An 8,190-nucleotide genomic window follows, 5' to 3' on the forward strand; every position below is an offset into this window, starting at 1 on the left:
AGCAGCCTTATTTATAATAGTCAGACGCTGGAAAAAAACCCAGATGTCCCTCAACAGAGGAATGGATACAGAAAATATGGTATATTTACATAATGGAGTACTACTCAGCTATTAAAAACAGTGACTTCATGAAATTCACAGGCAAATAGATGGAACTTGAAAATATCATCCTGAGTGAGGTAATCTAGTCATAAAAGAACACACATGGTATGCACTCACTGATAAGTAGATATTAAGCCAAAAGTTCGGAATACCCAAGCTACAATTCACAGACCATATGAAGCCTAAGAAGAAGGAAGACCAAAATGTGGATGCTTCAGTGCTTCTTGGAAGGGGGAACAAAATACTCACAGGAGGAAATATGGAGACAACACATGGAGCAGAGACTGAAAGAAAGGCCATCCAGAGACTGCCCCACCTGGGGATCCATCCTATATACAATAGCCATACCCAGACACTATTGTGAATGCTGGGAAGTGCTTGCTGACTGGACTCTGATATGTCTATCTCCTGAGAGGCTCTATCAGAGCCTGACAAACACAGAGGCCGATGTTCATGCTTGCAGCCAACCATTGGACTGAGCTCAGAGTTGCAGATGGAGGAGTTGGAGAAGGGACTGAAGGAGCTGAGGGGGTTTGCACCATGGGGGAAGCAACAGTGTCAACTGCCCAGACACACACACCCCAGAGCTCTCAGGGGCTGGACCACCAACCAAAGAGTACACAGGGAGGGACCCATGGCTCTGGCCATATATGTGGCAGAGGAAGGCCTTGTTAGACATTAATGGGAAGAGAGCCTGTGAAGGCTTGATGCCCTAGTGTAGGGGAATGCCAGGGCGGGGAGGCAGAAGTGGGTGGATGGGCAGGGGAGCACCCTCATAGAGGCAGAGGGATGGGGGCTTCCAGAGGGGAGTCCTGGAAAGGGGATAGCATTTGAAATGTAAATAAAGAAAATATAAAAAAAATAGTGAGAGTGAACATACCTGCCTTGTACTTCTTTGCCATGGGAAAGTGCTGTTGCTTCGCACTGATTACATCAGCTATAGAGTTTTTATGCCTTTAGTATGTTGAAAAGTTTTCCTTCTCTGCCTGAATTGTTAAGAATTTTTACCCAGAAAGAATGATGAACTTTTGCCAAGTGCTTTTTTCTATATTAAAGGAGAAGATGGTGTGGTTTTTAACTTTCACATGTCAATGTGACAGGTCACATTGTTTGGTCTGAGAATGTTAAGCAAGCTTTTCATGATAAAGTGACTCTCGCTTGGTCAGCATGTGTATGTGTTGCTGAGTTCAGTCCGTTCAGTCACTACTATTTTAATGAATATTTGCATCAGTATTCAGAGACAGTGGCTTATAGTTTTCATACAGCAGTTTTGTCTAGCTTATGTAAGAAGGTGATATTGGTGTAATAAAATCTACTTAATGGTATTGTTTTGTTTTGTTTTGTTTTTTTAAGAGTTTAAGAACTTATTGGCTCGGGATAGCATTTGAAATGTAAATGAAGAAAATATCTAATAAAATAAAAAAAGAAACACCATCATAACAAATTATCTCATTTCAATCAAAAAAAAAAAAACAAACAAACAAACTATTGGTGCTGGGCAGTGGTGGCGCATGCCTTTAATCCCAGCACTCGGGAGGCAGAGGCAGGCAGATTTCTGAGTTCAAGGCCAGCCTGGTCTACAGAGTGAGTTCCAGGACAGCCAGGGCGACACAGAGAAACCCTGGGGGGGGGGGGAAGCGAACTCATTAGCAATCAAAGGGGTCCCAGCACTGAAGGGGGAAGTAGGAAGTAGACACAGGTGTCTACACTCAAGAAGCTATTTGCAATTGATACCCACAGGCAAAAAGAAAATCAGCTTTCTTCAGTGGAGTGCCCTTGATACAGTGGAGTGCAAGCATACTCCAGGGGAGGCCTCGTGCACAGGAAGAGTTGGCCAACACAAAACACACTCCATGGTTTCTGTGCACTTTCTGTTTCATTCTGTTTGGTTTACCATCTTGGTCCTTTCACTTGTTTGTTTTGATTTTGTTTGTGTGTGTGTGTGTGTGTGTGTGTATCTATGAGGTCTTTTGAAAGGGAGAAGAAAAAATCCAAAGTTGAGTTAATAGAGAAGTGAAGGAAGTTGGGGACAAGAAACATAATCAACATAAATGAAACAGATTTTTAAGTAAAAAGAAATATTGGTGATGATTTTTCTGTGTTTGGTAGAATTTATGTATGAAGTTATCTGGTCATAGGCTTATCTTTTTGGAAAAACTTAAATTACTTGTTCAATTTCTTTATTCAATAACTTACTAAAAGGCCTGAAGAAGTATTTATTCAAAAAATACATTAAAAATTGCCAACAGGAATATGAAAAGATCCAACATCAGTAATTTAAAAAGAAAAGAAATAAAAACACAACAAGCTATCATTCTACACCTATGTGAAATATAATTGTTTGAACATGTAATGTCTCCTACAGGCTCCTCATTTGAATACCTGGCTTCTAAATGGTACTATTTTGGTAGTTGAGGAAACATATAAGAAGAGACTAAAAGAAGGAGGTCAAAGAGAATGGGTCCTGGTTCATTCTCTGCTTTCTGTCTGCTATATTATACACAGCTGTCTTCTATAACATAATGCTTTTCCCAAACACATGGAGATGAAAAAAACTATAGACCAAACCCTCTGAAACCATGAGCTAAAATAAACGTTTCTTCCCCTAGATTGTACTGCCAGATATGTTTGTCAAAGCAACACAATCCATAAAGAGAACCATTACTTAGACAGACAGACAGACAGGCAGGCAGACAAACAAACAAACAAACATAAAAGTTTGGTTAAGGAAATCACCCAGTTAGTAAACCTGAATTGGGGACTTGAGTTCAAATTCTCAGAACCCAAGTAAAAATACTAGGTATGGTAGTGCAGGCTTGTGATCACAGTGCTGGGGAGGCAGAGACAAGAGGATCCCAGGGATCACTAACCAGCCAGTCTGGATGAACTGGTAAGTTCAAGGTCATTGAAAGTCCCTGCCTAAAAGGAAAGGAATTGTGTTCCCAGGATGACAACTGAGAGTGTCTTCTGGCCTTCACACTCATACAAACACACACAGCCACTAGAAAGTCCCAAATGCCAGGGAAGCAAGAGGCCACCTCCAGTAGATAGGCATGACTCCCAGTTGAGGAATGGCACCACCCACCCATCTCAAACTTTTTAATCCAGAAATGTTTCTGCCCAAGGGACAAAAAATAGAACAGAGATTGAAGGAAAGGCCATCCAGAGACTGCCCCACCTAGGGACCCTTCTCATCTGCAGACCCCAAACCCTGACACTATTACTGATGCCAAGAAGTGTTTGCTGACAAGAGCCTGATAAAGCTGTCCCCTGAGAGTCTCTGCTAGCACTGACCAATACAGATGCAGATATTCGCAGCCAACCATTGGACTGAGCCTAGAGACTCCAATGGAAGAGATAGAAGGACTGAAGGAGCTGAGGGGCATTGCAATCCCACAGGAAGAGCAATATCAACTAACCGGACCACCCAGAGCTCCCAGGGACTAAACCACCAACAAAAGAGTATATATACACAGAGGAATCCATGGCTCCAGCTACATATGTAGCAAAGGATGGCCTTATCTGACATCAATGGGAGGGGAAGCCCTTGGTCCTGTGGAGGTTTGATGCCCCAGTGTAGGGGATGCTAAAGCAGTGAGTGAGTGGGTGGAGGATCACCCTCATAGAGGCAAAAGGGGAGGGGGGATGGGATGGGGGCTGTAGAGAGGTAACTAGGAAGAGGGATATTATATGAAATGTAAATGAATAAAGTGATTAATTTAAAAATGTGCAGTCACATACATAAAGATGTAAACACATGTATACCTACACATATTTTTGTAAGACACGCAGTAATAAATCCTGCTGAGGATGTGATCCCTAGTACACCACTGAGAAAAATGTACACTGCTACATACAGTATGACAGGGAATATGGTATGAAGTTTCTAAAGAAATTAAAAATAGAGCTATCATACAAGCCAGCAATGTCTCCTCTGGGTATAAACACACAGATGAGATCACCAGCTCCTAATGATTCCTACTGGTTCCTGCACTTTATGGTACTATAGCGTTATTAACAACAGCCAAGAAGTAAAAAGTCTAAATTCCTGTTGATGGACAAGAGAATAAGAAAATCTGATACACGGATATGATTCAGCTTTTAGGAAGGAAATCCTATCATGTTCAGTGTATCTCGTTTTATGTTGAGGTATTTGATCCACTTGGACTTGAGTTTCATGAGGGTGATAGATATGAATCTATTTTCATTCTTCTACATGAGGACATACCGTTAGACTAGCACTATTTGTTGAAGATGCTTTCTTTTTCCCCCCACTGTATAATTTTGACTTCTTTGTCATAAGTCAGTGTCCATAGGTGTGTGGATTTATGTTTGGGATATATATATATATATATATATATATATATATATATATATATATATCCCTTCTCTTCAATAAGCTCTCCAAAAAAGAAAAAAGGACAAGAAAAAAGCCAAGAGGAAATAAATAGTAGAAAAAGAAAAGAAAAGGGAAAACTTATAACCCTATGTATAAAAGTCATATATTAATTGGATATTATTTTATTTATACTTCAAATGTTATCTCCTTTCCTAGTTTCCCCACTGCAAACCCCCTATTCCATCCCTCCTTACCCTGCTTCTATGAGGGTGCTCCCCCACCCACCTACCCACTCCTGCCTCACCACCCTAGCATTCCTCTACAGTGGGGCATCAAGCCTTCACAGGACCATTGATGCTAGTTAAGGCCCCTTCAGCTTCTTCAGTCCTTCCCCTAACTCCACTATTGGGGTCCCTGTGCTCAGTCTGATGGTTGGCTGTGAGCATCAGCCTCTGTATTGATCAGGATCTGGCAGAGCCTCTCAGGAGACAACTGTATCAGGCTCCTATCAGCAAGCACTTCTTGGCATCAGCAATAGTATCTGGGTTTGGTGTCTGCATGTGGGATGGATCCCTAGGTGGGGCAGTTTCTGGATGGACTTTCCTTCTGTCTCTGCTCCACTCTGTGTCCCTGTGTTTCCGTTAGGCAGGAGCAATTCTGGGTTAAAAATTTGAAGATAGGTGGGTGGGCCCATCCCTCAACTGGAGGGCCATGCTTAACCTCTGGATATGGTCTCAACAGGTTCTCTCTCCCCTTTGTGGGGGACTTCAGCTAATGTCATCCCCAAGGGGTCCTGGGAGGCTCTTGCTTTCTTGGCATCTGAGAGTTTCTGGTTGCTACCCCTAGTTCCCCATCCCAAGTTTGGGTCTTCTATTGCATTCCATTGATCAACTTTTCTGTTTTTATGCCAATAACATGTGTGTTATTATTACTATTGCTCTGTAGTACAGCTTGAAATTGAGGATGGTGTTAACTCCAGAAGTTCTTTATTGTACAGGATTGTTTTAGATATCCTGGATTTTTTATTTTTCCATATGAAATTGAGTATTGTTCTTTCAAGGTCTGTAAAGAATTGTGCTGGAATTTTTATGGGAATTGCATTGAATTTGTAGATCATTTTCGGTAAGATGGCCATATTTACTGTTAATCCTATCAATCCTTGAGGCTGCCCTGTCTTATTGCAGTTCGATCTGCCAAGGATGGGTCTTATCCATGGGAGGTCTCCTCTTTGCTGAAGAGCAAGGGAGGAGAAGCAGATGGGGCTGGGGAAGAAAAACTGCAGTAAGGATTTAAAGTAAATAAATTCATTTTAAAAAGATGGAAATCCTGCCATTTGCCACATATGGGTGGATCTAGAAGATGTTATACTAGATGAAATAAGCCAAACACTAATACTCCTCATATACATGGAGTGAGAAGCAGAAAGATCTCAAATATACAGACAGAATGAAATGCTTATCATCACAGTGTCAGGAGAGAGAAAATAGGCAAATAAAGTTAAAGGATATGAAGCAGATGTGCAGAATAAACAAGTCTGGATCTAAAGCACAGTGGGATCTACAGATAATAAAACCGTGTTGTACTAGGGAATCCTGTTCAAATAAGTCGCTTTTAGTTGCTTCTTTCACAAAACAACTACACAAGATAAGAAATATATTAATCTGCTTCACAATGGTATATGTGTGTGTGTGTTACCATTATGTTGTAATCCTCAAACATATACAATATGTTAAATAAGTAAGCAAATAATTTTTCATCTTAAGATGGGTGTGGAGTATCTAACAGTCATTGTTCCTCTAGCTTTGTTCAGACAGCATTTCCTTTGTGTCCACCTGTCCTCAGTAAGTCAGCATCATGGTGCCACCCACACTGACATCAGCTTGGCAGTTCTTTCTTGCTCCAGCTTTTTGATTTGCCTGTTGACATAGCAGTCTGCAGTAGCTGCACCCAGGACATGAGAGCTTCTCTGAGTTGCCCACGAGCTTCATCTCTGTTCTCCAACCTAACAGCCAATACATTTGTCAAAGTGGGGCTCTGCTTCTCACCACAGCAGGGTCTGTTCTGAAACAATAGATTGAATGGATACAGGCAGAATTTCTGGACAAGAACTAGATTTCAAAGTTAGCTTTTTGGATTGAGAGGGGAGTAGCTAAATTCAAAATGCATTAGATTAACAAAAGCCAAAGTAGGACAAATGTTTATTTGCATGGATTTCTTTCTCATTTATAAACTGAGCTGACATGTTTATTAACAAAGTAAGTCCTAGTCTAACCAGTCAATGTTACTCATATTTTAGAGGCATAAAATTAAGCATTGCAAACCTTTCTTTATGTAAACAAGAAGACTAATAGATCTTTCATATAGAATCATGAAATTATGTTCAAATGAACATAAATATAAAAAGATCTATTAGAAACCAAAGATGCTTCTGATATGTTTCCTTGTGTCCCCCAAAACTGGACATATGTAAGAATAAATTCAAGCAAGTAAAATAAGTTCGAATCCTGTCAGAATTGACTAATGATGAGCTTTCATTGGCTAAAGATATTCCCTTCATTTTCAGAACCAAGCCAAGTCAATGGAACATTTCTGATACTAAAAATCTCTGAGTTTTTATTCAATCATAAAAAAGGTTTCTTACATATTGGTCCTAGAAAATGCACTTACAGCAATTTCCTCAAGAAAATGAACACAAGAATGGTTTTATGAGATATAACTAGCTTCAATTTTCTTTGCCAAAAGCAATTTTTTAGTTTTCTTTGCTAGGACTGTGTCTACAAGAAACCTAAATAGTCAGTCAATTCAGTCAATAATATGTTCTATTCAAATCAAGAAGAAGCGCCTTATAGGCTGCCTGCCCGTATGCACAGCGACTGACTGACTGGATACTCACTGTTCACTCTGTTCATGCTCATAAGCCTAGAGAGGAAGCAAATGAGCTTTCTAGGGCATGCTCTTAGATCTACAGACACCAGCTTGACCACCATCCCACTGAGGGCATGGCTACAGAAATTATGTCTTATAAAATTATTTGTAATATATTTAAAGTTTTCATTATTTCAGAGATTTTTTTAAGTTACTGGTGGGCTAGAGAGAGCTCAACAGTGCTTGCTATTATTCCAGAGGACATGGGTTCAGTTCCCAGCACCCACATCAGGCAGCACACATGACTATAACTCTAGTTTGGAGATCCAATACTCTCTTCTGAACTCTGCAGACAACTGCATGTATATGGTGCACATACATACACTGAAGCACACATAGATACACATAAATCATTTTTAGATTTTAGATTGTAACTGGGTGAGGTGAGCTATTAGTTGTGTCGTGTTGTGTTTGTTTGTTTCTATTTTGAGTCCTATAATGCCCCCAACTGATTAAGCTACAGAATGGAAGACAGTCTCAAATGTGGTCCCTGACTGATAGTTAAAGGTAAGAACAGAGAGTTATTAAAGATAGCTTGGTGGGGCTGGAGTGACAGTCCACACTGCTTTTCCAGAGAATACAAGTTCAAGTTACAGCATCCATGTCAAACAACCACCATAACTCCAACCTCAGAGGATTTGAAACCTTCTTCTAGACTCTGTGGGCACCTGCACTCATAAATGCACATTTACATGCACAGATATAATTTAAAATAAATAAATCTTAAAGTTAACATTTAAAAAAAGAAAGCTTGGCTTAAAGAAGCTGAGTAAAATCAGAATTCTCTTCTCTCTCTCTCTCTCTCTCTCTCTCTCTCTCTCTCC

General features: G+C 40.3%; 1 protein-coding gene across 2 annotated transcripts in view; it reads right to left on the minus strand.

The window, feature by feature from the left end:
• The window catches only part of Stk33 (serine/threonine kinase 33), a 163,313-nt gene that overhangs the window by 72,405 nt on the left and 82,718 nt on the right, over window positions 1-8,190 (minus strand). The window contains exon 2 of one of the 2 annotated variants that reach the window (XM_021209083.1): window positions 6,310-6,502. The exons of the other annotated variant lie outside the window; for it this stretch is intronic. The gene's annotated coding sequence lies outside the window, so the exon portion shown is untranslated. The remainder of the gene's footprint in view (window positions 1-6,309; window positions 6,503-8,190) is intronic. 2 annotated transcript variants of the gene reach the window in all.

The sequence above is a fragment of the Mus pahari genome, chromosome 1, assembly GCF_900095145.1.
Source record: "Mus pahari chromosome 1, PAHARI_EIJ_v1.1, whole genome shotgun sequence".
Taxonomy (NCBI): Eukaryota; Metazoa; Chordata; class Mammalia; order Rodentia; family Muridae; genus Mus; species Mus pahari.